We start from the raw sequence: 21876 nt of genomic DNA on the forward strand, positions 1-21876 counted from the left end.
AATGCTGCTGTGAACATTTGTGGACAAGTTTTTGAGTGAACCTAGGTTTTTAACTTATTGAGTCTGTCCCTAGAAATAGAACTTCTAGGTCAAAGGGCGACTCCAGGTTTAACGGCTTGAGGAACCGCCAGACTCTTTCCAAAGCAGCTGCACTATCCTACCTCCTACCTTCCTCCACAGGCGTGAGGGTTCCCATTGTTTCACAACCTCTCAAATGTTTGTCATCCGTCTTTTGATTCTAGCCATCCTGGTGGGCGTGAAGCAGTCTCCCATTGTGGTTCTGACTGGCATTTCCTTCATGACCAATGATGCTGAGCATCTCCTCATGTGGTTATTAGTCATTTGTATAACTTCTTCGGAGAAATGTCTACTCAAATCCTTTGCCCATTTTTATATTGGATTCTTTACCTTTTTATTTTTAAGTTGTAAGCATTCTCGATATATTCTAGACACAAATCCCTTATCAGCTACATGATTTGCAAAATTTTTCTCCCATCCTCCCATGGGCTGTCTTTTTACTTTTTTGATATTTGCTTTATATGTTTTAAGGATATATTATTAGGTAACACAGCTTGAGAATTGTCTCATCTTGCTAGGTTGTTCCTATAAACATGATGTAGACACTTGTTTTCGTTCACAAATATTTTTGTCTTAAATAATATTTTGTCTGATATTTGTAGAGATACACCAGCTTTCTTTTGGTTAGTATTTTCTACTTTCAAAACCTTCCATATCCTTGTTTCAGGCGTTTCTTTCGTAAACAGCATGAAGCTGGACTCGTTGAGAAGCCACTCTGACAGCCAATCTGGCCACGTTGGTGCGTTTACAGTCACCGTGACTCAGGCAAATCGGGGGTGCCTGCAATCTGCCATGGGCTGGACGGGAGCAGGGAAAAGCAATGGCCATTTATCAAGTGTGAGTCTTGTGCCAGCCCTCTGCTGTGTGTGTCCCACAGGTGGCCTTGCTCAATGCTCTGTGTTGACGTAAACATCAGTACTCCTATTTTATAGAGAAAGGGTTCAAGGCTCTGCACAGTGAAGTCACCCAAAGTCACACAGCTAGTAAGCGGCAGTCATGGCCCTGGCTGGGCTCCAGACCCCAGTCCCACTACCTGCAGGGGCATCCAGGAACCCTTCCAGAGTGGGGAGAAATCCAGCTGGAACTTGAAGATCAGATTATAATAAGTAGAGAAGGCAAAGGCTTTCCAGGCAAAGGGAACAGTCACAACCAGGTGACAAGGTGCATCAAGGTCAAGAGGGTGGGGCCCCCGTTCCACTGAACCCAGCCCACCCACCTTGCCCACCCACCTAGCCCACCCTAGGTGTAGAAGTGCCTATTCCCACCCTCACTCCCCCCTCCCCTCCCCGTCCCCCTGTATTTCTCCTGCCCATGACATGCACACTAGGGTGAGGCTGAGAGCTTCGGCGGGAATCCGGCGGGAATCCGGGAAAGGAGGTGATTCTGCTCTGGAGGGGCGTGGGGGAAGTGTTTAACCACCCACTGAGTGGGAGTCTTGGAGCATTTGCCAATTACCGTGGTAATACTCCCACCGAGGCCAAACTGTCAACATCTCCCCACATCGCAACTCAGAGTTGGGAAGATATGCACCCAAACAGCTCTCACAAGCTGGGAAGAGCCAGCTCCAGGTACCACCCTACTCCCTGCTGGAGAAGTCCGCCAAGTGGAAGGTGGGAGCTGCTTCTGGAGGCTGGGCCTTCCCAGTGGAGTGCAGACACCTCGTGCCTCCCCTCCTCCCACTTCTCCTCCTGCTCCTCCTTCTGGGTAGTCTCTGCCCTTCAGGTAGGGCTACGAAGATACAGCCTGTCAGAGTGGGATAAACTGAGGCTGAAAGAGCGAGTTGCTGGAGACAAGAGATGCATCTGTTGAGTGTTCACATGCACCTGCAGTGCATGCAAGACCCATGTGTGCCTGTCCACGCCTACGCACACTCATGTGTAGCTGTACGTGTATGAATACACCTGTGTGTTTGGGGGCTGTTCTTGAGGTTGAACCAGAACATGGAACTGTAAGTGGTGATTTTTTTTTTTTTAACCATCAGTTAGAATGCAAATTTGAAATTCTTTTTTTTTTTAAAGATTTTTTTTTATTTTTTTTCCTTTTTCTCCCCAAAGCCCCCCAGTACATAGTTGTATATTCTTCGTTGTGGGTTCTTCTAGTTGTGGCATATGGGACGCCGCCTCAGCGTGGTTTGATGAGCAGTGCCATGTCCGCGCCCAGGATTCGAACCAACGAAACACTGGGCCGCCTGCAGCAGAGCGCGCGAACTCAACCACTCAGCCACGGGGCAAGCCCCGTAAGTGGTGATTTTTTAAATGTGATTCTTAGAAAAGTACCCATGTGGGCTAACGATGCCCACACTTGGGTCCTAAGCTATTAATTACAAATGGCTTCTCTCTGCCTCTGCTCTTCTGAACCCCTTCTCCGTCCCTAAGGGCACCGGAACTTGGTCCAGCCTGGGTCCCACATATGGCCCAAGACAAAGCTAGAAACCAGCTCCTGGGGGTGGGCTGAGCCAGGTGAAGGTTCATGGGCTATAGCCAAATGCTCAGGTGAGTGGGAATCCTGGTCAGGGAGGGAAGCGAGTGAGAGAAAGCCAGGGGGCTGGGGACAGGCTGTCAGCAGGAAGGAGGCAGGGTGGGGGTGGAGCACAGAGGGCAGAGCCAGTTGTTCAGGAATGGGTGCTCGGGACCAGCAGAAAGGCCCTTCAGCCCTCTGCCTGCAGGCACCCTGGGCCCCACTGCACACAGGCTTGTGGAGGCAGCAGAAGGACACGTGTCTAAATCAACCCGAGAGACCAGTGCCTGCCAACTACCAGCTGACTCCATCACTCACAACAAATGGCATTTTCTTGACTCCAAATATGTTTGCTACTGGGCAGAACCCCAAGGAGAGGCTTGATTCTAGCTGACCACGGAAATGCTCAGTTCCAAGAAAGGGAGCTGGGGCCACTGAGCCTCCCAGGGTCCCCAAATGAAGCCTGACCTCTCCACTCACCTTGTCCCCAGGACTCCCTCCCCTCTCTTGTCCTCTCTCCCCACATTGCCCTGCCCAGCTCACTACATCCACCACTAGGTAGTCAGAGTTCTCCCAGAGGATTACTTGCAACTAGGTGCACGAGTCCCTGTGAGTGTTCACATGCACCTGTAGTCCACGTACAACCCTGAGTGTGCCTGTCCGTGCCTGTGCACACTCACGTGTGCCTGTAGGTAATGAGCACACCCGTGTGTGCTTAAACAGGCACATACATATACACTGTGTGTGTCTAAACCATGTGTGCCCAGACCTTGAATCCTCTTTTCTTGGGGTTATTTTGCCAGTATTCCACATATCACCTACAATGGATGTTTGTTTTTTTTAAAGATTTTATTTTTCCTTTTTTCTCCCCAAAGCCCCCCGGTATATAGTTGTGTATTTTTAGTTGTGGGTCCTTCTAGTTGTGGCATGTGGGATGCTGCCTCAGCATGGCCTGATGAGTGGTGCCATGTCCACGCCCAGGATTCAAACTGACGAAACCCTGGGCCGCCGAAGCGGAACACGGGAACTTAACCACTCCGCCACGAGGCCGACCCCTACAATGGATGTTAAAATGACAGTGACTTACAACTGAAAAATCCCCTAGAAGTCATCCAGTTCAACACACAGTGCTTCTCAGCGGGTCACTACTGGTATTCGGGAGGAGTAATTCTTCCTTGATGGGACCAACTCCCAGCCCACGCATGAGTTTAGTATGCCTGGTGCCAAGACTCTAGTAGGCACAAAATGTTAGTAGCAGCCCATGTCATTGTGACCCCTGGAAATGCCCCCCACAGGTTTCCAACCTTGTGGAGGTGGGACAGTAGATTCCCAGGTGAGGACACTCCAGGCCTTACTAGTGGCTGAATTTTCTCCACAGAATCTCTGGAAATGGTCAGGCCCCTGTTCTTAAACTCCCAAGGAATTGTTAGCAGGCTCCCTCCTGAAGCCACTTACCCCATCCACAGACAGCACTACCTGAGAGAAAGTCCCACATCACTAGTCCCAGTTCCTCCCTCAGGGGCCACTCAAGGGCTGACCCCACTCACCGGGGCCTCACAGTGCCCCTAGGAGGCCAGGAGCTGCTGTGTGGTGGGCCTCACAAACCAAACAGGTGTGGGTGTGTCCGGCGGGCTGGTGGGGCTCCTAAAGACTCAAGGGGCTCAGCCCAGAAGAGAAGAAGCCCGTGGGACCAGCAAGAAAGCTGCAGAAACAAAGGGGAGTGCTGAGCCAGGCTGGGTGGCAGCTCCCAGGCCTGAGGCTTGTGGATTCAGATGTCCACAGACACGGAAAGGACTGCCTTCTCTCTCACCCTTCCTGTCTACTGCTCCTCTAGGAGGGTGAGTGGGTGGGTGGGGAGGAGGGGGCGCTGGGAACCGAAATGAAAGATAAATTGCTCCCCACTGGGGCTGAGGGGGCCCCTGCAGGAGCTGGTGTGCAATGTAGCATCAGGTGGTGAGGGCATGGGTGGGCTGGGGGTGCCCAAGGGGGTTGGGGATGCATGCTGCTCATGTCTCTTTTTCTTTATTTTTTGAGGAAGATTGGCCCTGAGCTAACATCAATTGTTGTCAATCTCCTTCTTTCCTCCCGCCCCCAAAGCCCCAGTACACAGTTGTATATCCTAGTTGTAGGACATTCTAGTTCTTCTATGTGGGACGCCGCCACAGCATGGCTTGATGAGTGGTGTGTAGGTCCACACCCAGGATCTGAACTGGTGAACCTGGGCTGCCAAAGCGGAGCATGGGAACCCAACCACTGGGTCACAAGGCGGCCTCTGCTCATGTCTTTTGATGGACCTATGAGGTTGCCGGGCTACAGAGGGGGCTAGGCATAGCTTTGTAGAAACTGCCCAAATGCTTTCCAGGCTGGTTGTCCCTATGTCCACTGCCCACCACACTACACCAGTGGTCCAGCCACTCCACGTCCTCCAGGCGCCTTTTATAGATGAGACCAGAGGGCTGGGGCCTGCCTGGATTGGGACCTTACAGTGCCAGTTGTCCCTCACCTAATCTGGGGCAGAACTTTTTTGCCTGATGCAAATCCTTGACCCTTCAATAATTAGCATTCCTGATTAAAAAATACTTGAGTAGTCTTACATAGCTTTGATTGAGATGAAGACTTTCTCCGGAAGTTAGAGCTCCACACACAGCCAGCCTTCCAGCTGGCAAACAGGCTAATGATGTTTACCCAGACTTTTAAAATCCAGTTTGATGATGATTATCTAATAATGTTTTTCATATCAAATGTTTCTCCCAGAGGGAATCTTTCAGCTGGATTTTTCCAAAGCATCTCCCTTTGCAGCAGATATGTGATAAAACCGTAACTTGTGGTCTCATCAGTGTGCCTTCTCAGGCCCTCTTTCCTCATCAGCTTTAACACCACTACTCTTTTCCACACAGCTGATTAGAGGAGAAAACCGAGAAAGAAAAAAACTCAAGTTGGCCAAACAGAAATTGTGTGGGGAGATTATCCACAGGACTTTATTTTCAAACGCGTTTGTTTGTTTTTAGCTTTTCAGAAAGATCCCCTAATGTTCCTTTAAGAGTTCCCGGGCAGCCTGAAAACCCTGGTGGCCCAAAGCGCATCCCCACCCCCCGCCGCACAGGGCACGTAAAAAGGAGAAGAAAAACTCAAAACTCAAGTATTTCGCCGCCTCTGCCAACTGCAGGTGAGAACTTGAGGTAAAGGATCCGAAAGAATCCTGTGAGTCAAGGGGAAAACAAGGTTTGATTTACATAAGTCTCGTTTTGACTAGATTTTCCCCCAACGTCTTCCCACCCCCCCCCCCCAGGCCCAGAGGGGTCCCCACCGTTCCCGCCAGCTGTCCCTACCTCACCTCCGGGCCGGGCTCTCAGGTCCCCACATCCAAGTCCGGCCCATCCACCTTTCGGCCGGTCGCCGGGAGCACAGACAGGTCCCCGCGGCCTGGAGCACGGGCCGGGGAAGTGGCAGGGACCGCACACGCTCACACACTCACACGCTCGCACCCCGCGCGGGCGGCGGCAGAGCTGGGACCCGCACCCGGCCCGGAGCGCACGCCCAACCCCCGATGCGCGTCCCCAGCCTGGGGGTCCCGGTCTCTAAGCCCGGGGCCCGGGCAGCGGCTCAGGGTCAGCGCGAGGAGCGCGCAGGAAGCGGCCCAGTGCCCGCGGGGGCCCGCCGGCCAGCCCTCTCCTGTCTGCTTTCTTTATGATTCTAATGCACTGCTGGGGACACCCTTTGTCAACCGGAAAGAGCTATGCAAATGACGAGGGTTGGGATTATTACTCACAGGCGCTGGGTTTCAAAACCACTTAGAATATTCTAGCCCCAAATGCTGCCTGCCCCGCGCCCGCAGGCTCGCGCTCGCCTTTTCCTCCGGCGCGATCCGCGGGGCGGAAACCGCCCGCGAGCCCCGCCCGCGCGGGGGGTCCGGGGTTTGCCCAGGGGCGTCAGCGCGGAGACCTTGAACTTGGAGCGGGACCGGTCAGGGCTGGGATTCCTCCTCTGCGCCCGGATCACTGTTTGACCCCAGACGAGGCACTGCACTTCTCCCAGCCTCAGCATGGTCGCCTCTGAAACGGGGGAGGAGGCCCTGCTGCTCCCTTAGGGCGCCGATCGTACCAGCTTTGCAGGACCGGGGCCTGTGACGGGTCAGGAGGCGGCAGTCTCCAGGGCTAGTGGGAGGACTAGCAGGGTTGCTAGATTTAGCAAATAAAAAAAAAAAAGGATACCCAGTTAAACTTGAATTTCAGATAAGCAGATTTTTTTTTTAGTATCTAAGTATTTCTCATGCAATAAAATTGTTCATTACCTGAAACTCAAATTTATCTGCCAACCCTAACAGAGAGATTAGGTGCTTATAATGGGTTCTCTTGTTGCCGGCTGAGAGAAGTCTTCATTTGGAATTGAGAACTCTGGGAGAGACAAGGTGAAAGCCACTGGCTGAAACATGGGCAGAAGTAGAAGGATCTAGAACAAGGGCAATGGACTCTAGGCCTGATTGACCACCTTCTGCTCTCAGGCCAGCAGCAAACACATCCAGAAGCCTGGATGGGGGCTGCGCTCAGTGGGCCCCTGTCGTCCCCTCCCCCCACCTCTAACTTACCAGCTCCTCCTCCAGCTCTGCTGGTCTGGCCACCAGGCCACTCCCTAACCCACCCTCCCCCAAGCCAGAGGGACAGGAGGAAGCACCACAGAAGAAGCTAGACCAAGGTGGTAAACCAGGAGTAAAGCTAGGTCTACATTAATTATCTTCCAGGGAACCAGATTGTGTCATTGCAGAAAACCAGGAGCAAGACACACCCCAGAGGTGGTTTAACCTGCTGTGGCCAGACTGGCCAACTGAACCATCCCTTGGCTGGACACGTGACCGCTCCATTCCTACAGCCACTGGGAGGACATTCATCCAACAAACATTTCCTCTGTCCATCCCACAGGCAACCTCCAAGCCATATCTCATCCTCCATCCTAACCCCGCCCCCATCATCTGTCTGCCTCTCCCTCCTCTACCTCACCCAGGCAGTCCCGTAAGGCCACCCCTGCTGTCTCTCAGGGTCACCAGGCCCCACCGCTTGGCTCAGACTCATCAGCGGTCACCTGAACTTCTGCGGCCTCCTCCCCGCTCCCCATCTAGCTGAGCTCTGTTTCCAATAAAGCAGGTCTCATCTTGCCACTCCCTGCTGCACATCCGTCTGTCTCGCATCAGAGGCCAAGTCCCAGCCCTCAGGGACAGAAAAGCAGGACAAACCAGGGTGCCTGAATAAAACATGCCTCTTCAGTCACCCGGGAGAAACTGTTACTCATCCCAGGTGAGGGGGCGGGAAGACAGCTCTAGGGAGGGCGGGGGCCCAGGCTGCCCGGCCACCTCTCATCACTGGGTAGGGTGTGGGAGACACAGTGGCTCAGCCTAGGGTAGGGGCCAGACCCCACTCCAGTTACCGACCCTCCTCTGGGTTTCTACCCTAGATGCCCAGCCTCATTCATAATATAAGAAATGTAAATTAAAACTGCTAGATACCATTTTCACCTATCAGATGGGCAAAACAAAAAACCAACAAAGTGAATTCACGCGGTGAAGGTGCCCAAAGACCAATCTAATCGGCACCAGGCTGTTCACTGAACCATTGTTTTCACAGTTAAAGTTTGGAACCTAAATAGGAGGCTAGTTAAATAAATTATGCTCCAGCCATACAATTAAATGTTATACTAAAAAAGAATGCACTATTAAAAAGAATGAGGCAGCTAGGTACTTAAATTAAGTGATCTTAATTGAGATTTATTGTGCGCAAAAGCAAAATGCCAAACAGTGAGTCCAGCGTATAAAGCTTGTGATTTAAAAACATGTGAATGTTTGATATGTGTAGAATACTTCCGGAAATATAAAAAAGAAAGAAACATTCAACAATGGCGTCCTAGGGTGGGGTGCTGGGAGACCAAAGATAGCAGTGGGAGGGACACTTATTTTTTTGTTCCTTTTGAATTTTGTGAAATATTATCAAATTAACCAAAATATTATGAAATACATATTTCATATATACATAATGTATATGAGTGTGTATAAAATAACTTTAAAAGCAGGTAACTTTTCTACCACAGTACTGCATGAGAGAAGGTGATGAGCATATTAAATAGATGCACAGCCGCGGGCCACATCCCGCCCCTCCCCAGACCCATCCCATCACCTGTCTGCCTCTCTTCTCATCACCTCTTTGCCCACCTGCTTCTGCCCTGAGGTTCTTTCCTGGCCCAGAGGAGGAGCTAAAAACAGCAGTGGAACAGGTTCTGTGGTGCAGAGGGAAGGTGCATACCTCTTCTCTGACTGAGGTCCTGGCTCCCTCTGGCTCCCTCCCTTCTGGATCAAGCTCTGCTTCGCTTACTCATCTGCCTGGACTCTCCTCCCCGCCTCCCAGTGCCCATTCAAAGGAGGCAGCTCTCACACCAGGCTACAGCTTGACCCACCCAGCTCCTTCCCCCTGCCAGGCCTCCTCCTTTAACAGAGGATGTCTGTGCGGAGGCTGGAGACCTGAGATGCCCGCTACACTGAGCCTCCCTGGGAGGTGAGAGGCAGCAATCCGAGCTCTCAGAGCACGCTGAGGCCCCGATTAGCAGGAAGCCACCTCCCTCCAAAGGCTCCTGCCGGTCGGTACTGGATTTTTCTCCTAATGATGAGAATTAAAGGGAAAATATATGGGAATCGGAGGAGTCAAAGCTGGACGCATTTCCTGCCCTCATTCTCTCTCCTTTCCTCCCTGGGTTTTGAAATCAGAGGACTCGGGCTTCTGTCCTAGATCAGCACTCACTCCCTGACGAGGTCACTCCCCTTCTTCGGGCCTCACAGTCCACCTGCAAGAAGAGGGGCATGGGCGCAGAAGGTTGCATGTTACCAGGTGCCCCCAGGTGGCTCTGACGCAGGTGGTCAGTGGACAGACTTGAAGAAGTAGCCCTCTGGTTCATTCCAGAAAGGTTTGTCCCACATGCCTCCTGAGTGTGCCCTCAGAAGCCAAGGGTCCAAATCAAGCAAGTAATCCTCTTGGTGGGCCTTGACTCTGAAAGTTGCTGCCATCACTTAGCCTCTACCTGAAGCCTGAGAAGGAAGCCAATGAAAGGGGAGCAGAGCCAAGCAGAGAGAGAGATAGATATGTGCCAAGGCCTAGGGACCGTGCTAAGCCCTGATTTAGTGCGGGAAGACAGCCTACCTCTTGGAGTCAGGGGACTGAATGCTTAAGCCTAGGTAGTAGTGTTAGGTGTTGGGGGATTCTGGTTGTTTGCAACCAAAGAATCCTAATGGAGACACAATTCTATTCACATTTTTAATAATAGGAAGATGATGGAAATTAATCTAGTAGGGAGAACTGCAAATTTCTATCAAAGCAGCTTAGAGGAGAGGCTTTCAGCAAAGTACTCACACTCTCTGAGCCTCTGTTCCTTCCACTGTAAAATGGGCATGATAATACCTACTTCAAAGGATTATTGTCAGGACTAAATCAGATGACCCAAATAATGAATAATGCATGGGGGGGCGGTGGATAAAGGTGGTCAAAGGTACAAACTTCTAGTTATAAGTTCTGAGGATTAGTGTACAGCATAGTGACTAGTTAACAATACTGGATTGTTACTAGTTACTTAGTAACTGAAAGTTACTAAGAGTAAATCTTTTTTTTTTTCTTCTTCTCCCCAAAGCTCCCTAATACATAGTTGTGGATTCTAGTTGTGAGTGCCTCTGGTTGTGCTACTGCGCCCAGGATCCAAACTGGCCGGAGCGGAGTGCGCGAACTTAACCTCTTGGCCACCGGGCTGGCCCCGAGAGTAAATCTTCTTTTTTTTTTTTTGAGGAAGATTAGCCCTGAGCTAACATCTGCCACCAAACCTCCTCTTTTTGCTGAGGAAGACTGGCCCTGAGCTAACATCCGTGCCCATCTTCCTCTACTTTAAATGTGAGGCGCCTACCACAGCATGGCCTGCCAAGCGGTGCCATGTCTGCACCAGGGATCTGAACTGGCGAACCCCGGGCCGCCAAAGCAGAACGTGCAAACTTAACCACTGCGCCACCAGGCTCCACCTGCTGAGAGCAAATCTTAAAAGTTCTCATCACAAGGAAAAAAATTTGTAACTATGTATGGTGATGGATGTTAAGTAAACTTATTGTGGTAATCATTTTGTAATATATACATATATCAAATCATTATGTTGTACACCTTAAACTAATACAATGCTATATATCAATTATATCTCAATAAAACTGGGGAGCAAGGTTAAAAAAATTGTGCACAATAAATCATTGCTGTGATAAATGAACCTTGACCTTTACCTCACACCATATACCAAAATTAACTCAAAATGGATCATAAGCCTGAAAAATGTAAGAGCTAAAACTACAAAACTTCTAAAATAAAACTTATGGGAAAATAATGACCTTGGGTTAGGCAAAGATTTTTTAAATATGACACAAAAAATACAAACTGTAAAAGAAAAAATAGATAAATTGGACTTGTCAAAATAAAAACTTTGTTCTTCCAAAAAACACTATAACAAAAATAAAAAGGTGAGAAAGTATTTGCAAAATGTATGTCCAACAAAGGGCTCATAACCAGAACATATGAAGAACTTTTACAACTCAATAAGACAAATAACATAATTTTTTTTTTTTGAGGAAGATTAGTCCTGAGCTAACTACTCCTCCTCTTTTTGCTGAGGAAGACTGGCCCTGAGTTAGCATCCATGCTCATCTTCCTCTACTTTATTTGTAGGGCGCCTACCACGGCATGGCTTTTGCCAATCAGTGCCATGTCCACACCCGGGATCCGAACCCGTGAACCCCGGGCCACTGAGAAGCAGAATGTACGCACTTAACCACTGCACCACCGGGCTGGTCCCCAAGTGGGCAAAAGATTTGAACAGATATTTCATCAAAGAAGATTTATGGATACAAAATAAACATTTGAAAAAGATATTCAACATCATTACTCATTAGGAAAATGTAAAGTAATATCATAATGATGTACTCCTAGAATGGCTAAAAACTTTTAAAAGCTGACCATACCAAGCATTGGCAAAGATGTGGAGCAACTGGAAATTTCCCACGCTGCTGGTGGGAATGCAAAATGGCATATACTTTGGAAAGCAGTCTGGCAGTTTCTTTGAAAAGTTGAACACCTCCCACACAACCCAGCCATTCTCTCCTTTTACCGAGAAAATGAAAACATGTATCCACAGAAAGACTTTACACGAATGTTCGTAGGAGCTTTACTGGTAACAATCCCAAACTGGAAGCAACCCAAATATCCACCAACAGATGAAGGGGTAAACAAATTGTGCTGTCTCCATACAGTGGAATGCTACTCAGCAATTAAAAGGAATAAACCATTGATTCACACAACATGGATGACTCTCAAAATAATTATGCTGAGAGAAAGACCATAAGGAGCACATTCTGTTTGATTTCATTTATGTAAAATTCTAGAAAGTGATGGAAAGGGAATCAGGGGTTGCCTGGGGCCAGGGTGAAGGCAAAGCAGGAGAGATTATGAATGAGCACAAAGAAAATTTTAGGTGTGATGGGTGGGTTCCTTATCTTAATTGAAGTGATGGTTTCATGGGTGTTTACGTATATCATATGCACTTTAAATAGGTAGGGTCTATTGTATGTACATTATGTTGTAACTTTTAAAAGGCGATTCTGAATGAACATGTGTTGAGCATATCTAGGTGCAACCAGGCACTGCAGCTGCACAGAAATCTATCTGGATGCTTTTCAACATGAAGAACAGAAAACCCAACTTGAAGTAGCATAAACAATAATGACACGTGTGAATTAGCTCATCTACCTGGAAGGCCAGAGGCTACAGGTATAGTTGGACTGATCCCCTCCTACTGTCAGACACCACATTTAGCTACATCATGGGATCCCCATAATTGTCAGGGAACTTCGCTGCAAATAACAGAATCTATTCTAACTGGTTTAAGCAGCAAAGGAATGTATTTAAAGACATAAATAGCTCACACAGCCTCTGAGAGGGATAGGGAATTGTGCTCAGAGGCTCCATAGCCAGGAACAATGTCCCAATTTTACTCCAGGACTGCTATCAGCTTGCTTTTTGCCACCAATGGGCATTGCGGCTCACTGAAGGGAGAGGGGTCTCTACTCTGAGGACCTTCGCTCCCACTACCCCCCAAAGCTCCATGTCTCTGCCACTCTCTGCAGCATCCTCTTTCTCATATGGCTCTCTTCTGAATCAAAGTCAGCTGCATCTGAGTGGACAAGCCTGGACCACATACTGTGCCCTAGCCACATAGGAGGCTAATCTACCTTGGGCAGGCAGAACTCCCCTCCAATGGGAAATTGTCTTGGCATACATAGGATGGATTTTCAAAAGATACTGGGGGACCACAAGATAAAAAAGGTCCACTATAAACCGTATTTGGGAGAGATTATTGTTTATCACAGTTTACAGTTGAGAGAACTGAGACTCAACGAAGTTAAGCTGCTTATCCATGGTTACCCAGCTGAGCCCTGCCCTAGGAGGTCTTCCTGTGTCCACAGCTTGAGCCAGGGTAGGTCGGAGGAATGGAGACAGATTGTGCCCCACCCTCACCAGCCCCTCTCACATTAAGACCATTGCTCTGCCTTTGACCCAGAGCCCAGCATCCCAGAAGGAAAACATTGTAACTGGCAGGGAGAGGCTAGCACACACTGCAGAAGAGCCCAGGAAATCAGCCACATAAGTTACCAAAGCTAAGTCACAATTCTGTTTGTCCCAAGACAATGTGAACATCACAGCTTTTTCATCAAGATAGAAACTAGAAAACAAAAACCAGACTGATATACCTCCCGATGGAAGTCCCCTATACCACATATGAACGAGCCTCGGAACAAAACTGAACCCAAATCTAATCAGATCTCATCTGACTACTACTTTACAGAAAATAGGGGAAACAGGAGAACAAGTTAAATGGAAACCACAATGATGTAATGAGTAAAATCCAGATCTCAGGAAGCTATATAGGAGAAATCACCTGATTTCTTCAACAAATAAATTGCAAGGAAAGAGAAAAAGAGATGGAGGGGAACCTACCAATTAAAAAAGACTTAAGAGACATGTAACCAATCAAAAGATGTAGACCTTATTTAAATGACAATTCAAATTGTAAACTAGCAAATGGATTACAGTTATGAATAGCAATAATAATAAACTATAAATAATAATGAGACAGTTGGGGATATTTGAACATTGACTGAAGATTTGGTGATATTAAGGAATTATTAGTTTTTTAGATGTGCTAATGGTATTATGCTTGTGCTTATAAAAAAGAGTCCTTATGTTTTAGAGATATCGAACATTACAGGTGAAATGATATATCTGTGTTTTTCTTTAAAATAATTTGGGGTGGAGTGAGGAGAGGTAGCTGGGAGTATAGTTTAAATAATACTGGCCATGAGTTGATAGTTGTCAAACCTGGTGATGGGTCCATAGAAGTTCATTATTCTATTCTCTCTACTTTTATATATGTTTGAGATTTTCTGTAACAAGAAGCTACAAACCAACAAACAAGGAACTTCGTGATGTGGAGAATGGCACCATTCCCATGCCAGGTTGTACCCAATCCCCACCCGCAACCTTAGATGTCACACTCTGTCTCTGCCTTAAAGAGTCCAAACTAAGTGAAAGAAGTAATAAAGCATCCACTAAGTTTGCCTCCAGTCACCTTTCCTCCCACGAGGTACAGGATGAGTGAGTAAAAAACTCCTCTGAGGGGCCGGCCGGGTAGCGCAGCAGTTAAGTGTGCACATTCCACTTCGGTGGCCCAGGGTTCACCAGTTCGGATCCCGGGTGCAGACATAGCACTGCATGGCAAGCCATGCTGTGGTGGCGTCCCACATATAAAATAGAGGAAGATGGGCACAGATGTGAGCTCAGGGCCAGTCTTCCTCAGCAGAAAGAGGAGGATTGGTGGCAGATGTTAGCTCAGGGCTAATCTTCCTCAAAAAAAAAAAAAACCCTCTGAGTTTACTGCGAGGCTAAATTACTTTATGGGGTAAGAGAGACTGCTTCTGATACAAGTATCGCCTGGATTTCCAAGGGCCTTTGTTGATACTTGGCGATGTGCCCATGTTTTAGTTAGGATTCTTGCAGAAGCAGACGCTGAGGCAAAGATTTGAATGCAGGAGGTTTATTTGGTAGGTGATCCCAGGAGCACCTGTAGAGGAGTGGGGATGTGAAGCACGGAAGGGAAGAAAGCCAGTAAAAAGAGCTGTCGGGCAGGTCACCTCTGTGGGCAACAGTGCTCAGTGCTGTGGGGGACTTCTGGGGGCCACACAGAACATGTCCCTCAGAATTTTCCCACCTGAGGGGTGATGAATTGGGGGAAATACCAACTTCTATCTGTCACCAACTGAGAACTGCTGGAGGCCAGAAGAGCAGGTTATTTCTCCCGCACTTCTGGCTGGCCATGCTGGCAGACCCAACTCCAGCCAGGGCAAGCTGCCCCCTCAAAAAGATGCAGAGAGTGGCGTTGGCCGTGTTCCACCGCGGTGAGCCCAGTGGGGCCTTGCGGCATCTGCTGCAGTTCCCTAGGAAGAATTATTGTTAGTGTTTTGATTGCATAATTATATTAACACACACATCGCCAAAGTATAGCGAAACAAGGTACCCAGGTGCGGTTATGCTTTTTTGGAAGGCAGTGTTTTAGTACACTGAGTGTTTACAGGATTTTGCCAAAGATAAGTGAGCGTGAGCTTGCTCTTGTGCAATTCAACATTCACCGTCCAGAGTCATGCACTGTGCTGAGGGACACCACCATTCAAGGTCACTCTTGCTGAAGAGCAGAGGTACAAATTCCATCTTAATCAGAGTCTTTAAGGCATTGGGTTAAATGCCTTTGATTTCTTTTGGGAATGATAACTTCTTAAGAGCAAGATTTGTGTCTGCATATCAGGTAAGAATTAGGTCCTGAAGGCCACAAGATTGCCTTTCTCCTCCAGCCTTTTCTCATTTGCACACACCTGCCCAATGAATGTGTGAAAAATAAGTGAATGAATGAATAAACAAGTGGTTGTCTGAAGGAATGAATCAGGGAATTTTTAACTGTGTCCGGAATATAACAGGGTCATCATCTATCAGCCTCCTTTGACCCCCTTGAAGTGAACAATTTTTAAAAATAGGCCCTAGCAGCCAGGTGGCATAGTGGTTAAGTTCGTGTGCTCTGCTTTGGCAGCCTGGGGTTCGCAGTTTCGGATCCAGGGCACGACCTACACACCACTCATCCAGCCGTGCTGTGGCAGCGTCCCACGTACAAAATAGAGGAAGATGGGCACGGATGTTAGCTCAGGGCCACTCTTCCTCAAGCAAAAGAGGAAGATTGGCAACAGATGTTAGCTCAGGGCTGATCTTCCTCACCAAGATAAATAAATAAATAAAATAAAAATAAAAATAGGCCCTAGAAATGTTAAGTTCAGCAGCCAGGGCCCTCAGCATTTAAATCACTAAGAAATCAACAACCAGTCTCTTCCTAGTCATCAGACCGTGTGTTTCCTTTATTCTGTGTGTGTGTGTGTGTGTGTGTGTGTGTTGTGTGTGTGTGTGTGTGTGAGCTACTGTAAACAACTGGCAAAAGGCCTTGGGACCCCGGAGAAGGGTTGATCTTGTGTCCAGGTGGGGGTGATGTATTAGAGAAAGTTACTGTAGAAGAAATTCTTGTGTTAGGCCTTGAAGGACAAAGCAAGAAAGGAATTTCTGAGGGTGTACGGCATGCCAAGCACCGTGCTGAGCCTTTACCTATGTTTTCTCATTTAATCTTCACAGTAACCCTATGATGTTGTCCTCCCCTTTTATTAGATGAAGAAACTGAGGTGGGAGGCAGGGAGCAAGGGTGTCTACATTTCAGAGCCAGCCTTTGGTCTCAGCGCCGCCATTTGGGGAAGGAAGATGAGTAAAAAGGCGATTTCAGCACAAGCAGTGCTACTCACCAGCCAGTGCTCGGCAATCGCTCACAAACCAGAAACCTGGCAGCCCCAGAAGGGACCTCCTCTGCCAGGAGGACAAGGAAGCCTTGGTTGTCATCACAGCAGCCAGGAAGAGCACCACTGCTTCTCTGGCTTCTGCAGTCCACGCAGACTCCAAGAGTCTGGGGTGATTTTCTTAGTCCAGGCAGTGACAAATTTCTCTGCTCACTCCATTGTCTCCAGTACATCTATGGACTTGAAAAGTGGCATCCAATGCCAATGCCTTGAGCCATGGGCCCTGGAAAGTCCACGGACCCTTCAGGTTGAGTCCCCAAGCCCCTCATGAGCCACTGGCTTCAGTCACCTGCTTATGGAGGTTATCTTTTAGGGAGAAGTCGTGTTTTCCTGCCCATGTCACCCACAACACACCAGGAACTGGTGCCACCAAGGCCACACTTGCAAGCCACATGGGCGGCCCTGGAGTTGGTTCTGATCATGAAAAAGCCATACAGGGATATAGCAGCCACCAGGCAATTTGTCAAAGGAAGCCTTGGTCAAGCATTCGTACGGGAGGTTTATTGGGGCGAGAACATCTTTGTCATCATTCCTTCATTTCGTTCTTTCATTTATTGATGTGACCAATATTTAAATAGAACCAGGCATTCATCCAGGCCTTGGGGATATGTGGTAAACAAGAAAGATGATATCCCTGTGTTCGTGGAGCTTGCATTCTGGATTGTGGTTAACTTCCCAAAATGACCTTTGGTTACAAATCACAGTACCTCTTCTAATGCATTTAAGCAGAAGAGGACTTTATTGAAAGTTATTTAGTAGCTTAAAGAATGTCTGGGATGGCCACAGAGTTGGGCTGGAGCCTCTAGACCCGTACTGTCCAGTAGAGTGGCCACTAGCCACAGGTGCACCTGAAATGCGGCTTAGTCTATGCAGAGATGCACTTTATTTATTTATTTTGATGAAGAAGATTTGCCCGGATCCGAACCCGTGAACCCCAGGCCGCTGAAGCAGAGCATGCAGAACTTTAACCACTGGACCACAGGGCCAGCCCCTGAGATGCACTTTAAGTATTAATACACATTGGGTTTCAAAGACTTAGTATAAAAAAAGAATGTAAATTATCTCATTAATATTTTTTTCTTTTGATTACACGTTAGTATTTTGGATATATTGGGTTAAATAAAATATATTATTAAAATGATCTCAATGTTTAAATTTTTTAAAAATGTGGCTACCAGACAATTTAAAATTACTTATGTGGCTCACTCTAGATTTCTATTGGACAGCACTGCTCTAGAGCTAGGAATAATATGCCAATTACACGGCTAGGCTGGACCCCAGCACCCCCGGACAGCTGCACAATTAGTTCACTTAGCAGTTTCTGAGCATTGTCACTTTGCTAGGATCTCTGCCCCTACTGCCCCTGACAGCCTTGCCACCCTTGCCAGTAAAGGGATTCTGCAAGGCCCAGGCTCCCTTCCTCACGGCACTGTATCTTGAACTCAGGTCTGATGTGGGTGCATCTGATTGGTTGCCAGGTCACACATCTGGGCCCTGGCTGCAAAGGAGCTTGGGCAGGCAAGTGCTGGCATCTACCTTTGGGAACTGGGAAATTACCACAATATAAGAAGTGGGTTCAGGGCCAGCCTGGTGGCACAGTGGTTAAGTTCGCACATTCTGCTTCTCAGTGGCCCTGGGTTCACCAGTTTGGATCCTGGGTGCAGACATGGCACTGCTTGGCACACCACGCTGTGGTAGGCATCCCATGTATAAAGTAGAGGAAGATGGGCATGGATGTGAGCTCAGGGCCAGTCTTCCTCAGCAAAAACAGGAAGAGTGGCAGTAGTTAGCTCAGGGCAAATCTTCCTCAAAAAAAAAAAAAAGAAAGAAAAAAAAGTGGGTTCAAAAGATGCTGAGTGGCTACACATGTAACAAATTCCAATACATGCACCAATCGCTGTCCTGAAACATTTTTTGCAGCATGTGGATCACCAGATCATGAAGTTCCTAATCCTGGAATAGGCACACACACATTTGAAGAACCTTATCTGAGCTTTTGCATCAACCTGGAAGAATGATGCCAACAAAGATTCTTCTGTTTTAGAGTTTAGTGGTTTTTTCCAATAACAGGAGTCTCTGGCCCATCACGTCGACCCTTTCACCAGTATCCTCACCTCTCTTGCCCAGTTGTCTTTCTGTCATACCATCTTTTAATCAATCCAACTCACCATCTTCTCTGTGTCTACATATGGCCAAGTGAGCACTGTTGAAAAAAATCATACCTCTGGGCAGATTGGTACCAGCACAAATTTATTCCAACATCAACTGGGCTCTGAAGGTTGCCTGGCCATCCTTCCTTGTTTCCCTAGTCAACTCTACTGTTCTCCACAGTGGCTACTTCCTACCACTCCCCTGCACCTTCCCCCATGCGCAGCAAATGGCCTTGTTTCCCATTTCACCGAGCACAGGGAAGAGAACTCTCCCAGCCTCCTGCTCCCACACCTACAAACTCACCTGCATCCATATTAGTTCCTTCCTCTTTCCCGCTTTACAAAGGAAGCAGTACTCCCCTTCCTGTTGAAAGCCTACTTCTCCACCTGTGCCTTGGGGCATACCCCCTCCCCTCCTCTGGGACCCTGCTCAATTTATTACCCCCTTGTTCTCCTGAATCTTTATCACCTTTCTTTACACTGACTTCTTTCTGACAGCATTCCAGCTTATTCTCCACTCCATCCTAAAAGACAAACACAGCCAAAACCCAACAACAAAAACTCCTTTGGCCCCACTTTCGAGCCATTGCCTTCTATTTTTCGACTCCTTGATATTCCTGTTTCTTGAAAATGGTCACCTGTGGTCAGTCATGCCACACTCTGCTCTGGTTTGTACCCCAGCAGCTCCATTAGCAGCATGCTCACTAAGATCAACAACAACTTCCTTCTTGCTAAGCCTGGCAAACACCTGAGACAGGTGAGGAGCCCAGGGCTCAGGCATAGGTGGCACCTGGGACAGATAAGGACTTCCTGGAGTCCTAAATATCCAGGACAGGTGAGGAGAGGTCAGGTTTTCAGGGAACTAGATCTTAGCAAGCTCTGAGACTCGAGTTCACCGTTCCTGGCCACAGGGGCTTTGTGAGAACAGCCGGAAGTGAGAGCTGAGGCCTGGCTTCTAGCTCTGGATTTATCTCCATCTCCCTGGGAACTTGGCGGGCCCCTTCCCCCCTCTGGGCCCCAGTCTCTCTGATGGGACCACCAGGGTTACCACGAGGAGCTCAGCAAGCACTGAGGGTGAGCGGGCTGCTCTGGAGCCTGCGGGAAGCCTGGAGTCCTGGCAAACCTTTCCTTTGTGGGACTCAAAGGCCTTACACTCAGCACCTTCTGAGGGGACATAGGTCTCATCCCATTTTACAGATGGGAGAACTAAGGCACCGAGGGATGAAGAAGCTAAGTATTATTTAGGGGGAACTGCAGGCATCTATGCCTGCTTGGTTCCTCCACCACGGTCCAGAAAGTGATGTGTTTGCTGCTCAAACCTGTGAGAGTGGCTGGGAGGGTAGGGTGCGAGGTGGGGACATCAGTAAAACTTAAGATCAAGCCTGGCTTGCTAGTGATCATACAAATCCCTCCCCCGACCTATGGCCCTGCCTCTTTTCTCTTTCAGAGTCTAACTTCCTGAAAGAGGAGAGACTCCTTCAAGCACTGCCATGACTTCCTATTGCAAATGGAATAAAATCCCCTCCTCGCCTTGGCCTACGATGCCTACACAGTGTGTCCCCTCCCTACCTCTGACGTCACAGCCTGCCATTCTCTCCCCTCATTCCTTTGGCCCCAGCCCCAGAGGCCTCCTTTATGCTCTTACAGCAATTCGAGGCCTTCTCACTTGCTCTGTCCTAGGCCTGAATCACTCTTCCTCAAGTCATCACATGGCCACTTCTTTCTCACCATTCAAGTCTCAATTCAAACGTCACCACCTCAGAGAAGCCTTCCTTGACTGCCTTAGCTAGGGTAACCTTTTCGGTCAGCCTTTCTTGATACCCTATTTTAGTCTCTTCACAGCACTTCTCAGCATCTGCAACTATCTTTTCAGTTTGTTGACATGTCTGCTGACTGACTGTCAGATCCCACTAGAATGTTCACTCCTTGAAGATTGTACGTTGTCTTTTTGTTTTCCACTGACTCAACACTGCCTAAAATAGCACCAGCATAGTAGGTCCTCATAAAGGCATGCTGACTCACCTCCTCCAGCACCCACTTCCTTCGCTTAACCCTTGCAGGTTTTTGTCCTCTTTAGCTTCTCTTGAGACTCCTTGCAGGTTCCTTTCCCTCTACCATACCTTTGGAGGTTCACCTTCTTTAGGCCCTTTTATGATTTACCCTCTCCTGGAACCATCATGTTCTCCTCTGCTCCAACTGTTTGACCATCATCCAAGTTTCTTCCATTTGAAACATTGTTTTTCTTTGTTGCCTTACTACCCGGCCAGGATCTCCAGCACAGTTGAATAGAATGGTCACAGTGGTGGCCACACTTCTCATGCTCCTGTTCTTACCTGGAATGCTTTCCAGGTCTCACTATCTAACCCTTATGCTGAGGATTTTTCAGTAGCTGTCATTTAACAGCTGAGGGAAGTTCCTCTTTACCAACACTTACTATAAAAAATGGATGTTGAATTCTATCAGATGCTTTTTCTGTACCCACATTGCCTCTCCCATCCCACCTTTAATCTATTAACGTGGCAAATTATGTTAATTGGTTTCCTAATGATAAACCAACCTTACATTCCTGGACATATCCAACTTGGATGTGATGTACAACTTTTTACATATTGCTGGATTCAATTCACTAATTTTTTCCTCTAAGATTTTTGCATCTATGTTCATGATTTATACTGACCCGCAGTTTCCTTTCTTGGACTGCCCTTTTCAGGTCTTGATATCAAGATTATGCTAGTCTTATAAAGTGGACCCTCTGTCTCTTACTCTGGAATAGTTGTGTAAAATTAGAACCATGTGATTTTTGCAATTTGGTGAAACATATCAGTAAAACCATCTGGGCCTGTAGTTTTCTTTGTAAGAAGACACTTTACCAATTTCACTCATTTAACAGTAATGGAATTGTTTAGGCTTTCTGTTACTTCTTGAGTAACTTTTGGTAAATTATATTTTCCTAGGAAGTTATTTCATCTAAATTTTCAAACTTTTGGCACAGAGTTGCTCATAATCCTCTTTTTATCTTTTAATCCATGTGGTTTTTGCTTCTTTTCATCCTTAATTTTATTTGTGCTTTCTCTTCTCTTTGTCAAGTTTGCCAGAGGTTTGTCAACTTTGTTAGACTTTTCAAAATACCATTTTTTGGCTTTGTTCTTCTTCTTCGCTGGGTTTCCTGTTCATTGTTTATAGTCTCTGTCTTGTGCT

At 47.7% G+C, this 21876-nt stretch overlaps 1 protein-coding gene and 1 long non-coding RNA gene across 3 annotated transcripts in view; both read right to left on the reverse strand.

Moving 5' to 3' along the window:
• Positions 1–21876, reverse strand: part of SPNS3 (SPNS lysolipid transporter 3, sphingosine-1-phosphate (putative)) — an 88180-nt gene that overhangs the window by 62578 nt on the left and 3726 nt on the right. The gene's annotated exons all lie outside the window — the stretch shown is intronic.
• On the reverse strand, positions 5487–8935 carry LOC106825744 (uncharacterized). 2 transcript variants are annotated; one of them, XR_011493617.1, is made up of 4 exons: positions 8823–8935; positions 6827–6929; positions 5865–6713; positions 5487–5734 (listed from the first exon to the last, which is right to left on the reverse strand). It is a non-coding gene; the product is annotated as an uncharacterized lncRNA (long non-coding RNA). The 2 variants fall into 2 exon arrangements; XR_011493618.1 differs by lacking the exon at positions 8823–8935 and adding an exon at positions 7121–7289.

The sequence above is a fragment of the Equus asinus genome, chromosome 13 (genome assembly GCF_041296235.1).
Source record: "Equus asinus isolate D_3611 breed Donkey chromosome 13, EquAss-T2T_v2, whole genome shotgun sequence".
Classification (NCBI taxonomy): domain Eukaryota; kingdom Metazoa; phylum Chordata; class Mammalia; order Perissodactyla; family Equidae; genus Equus; species Equus asinus.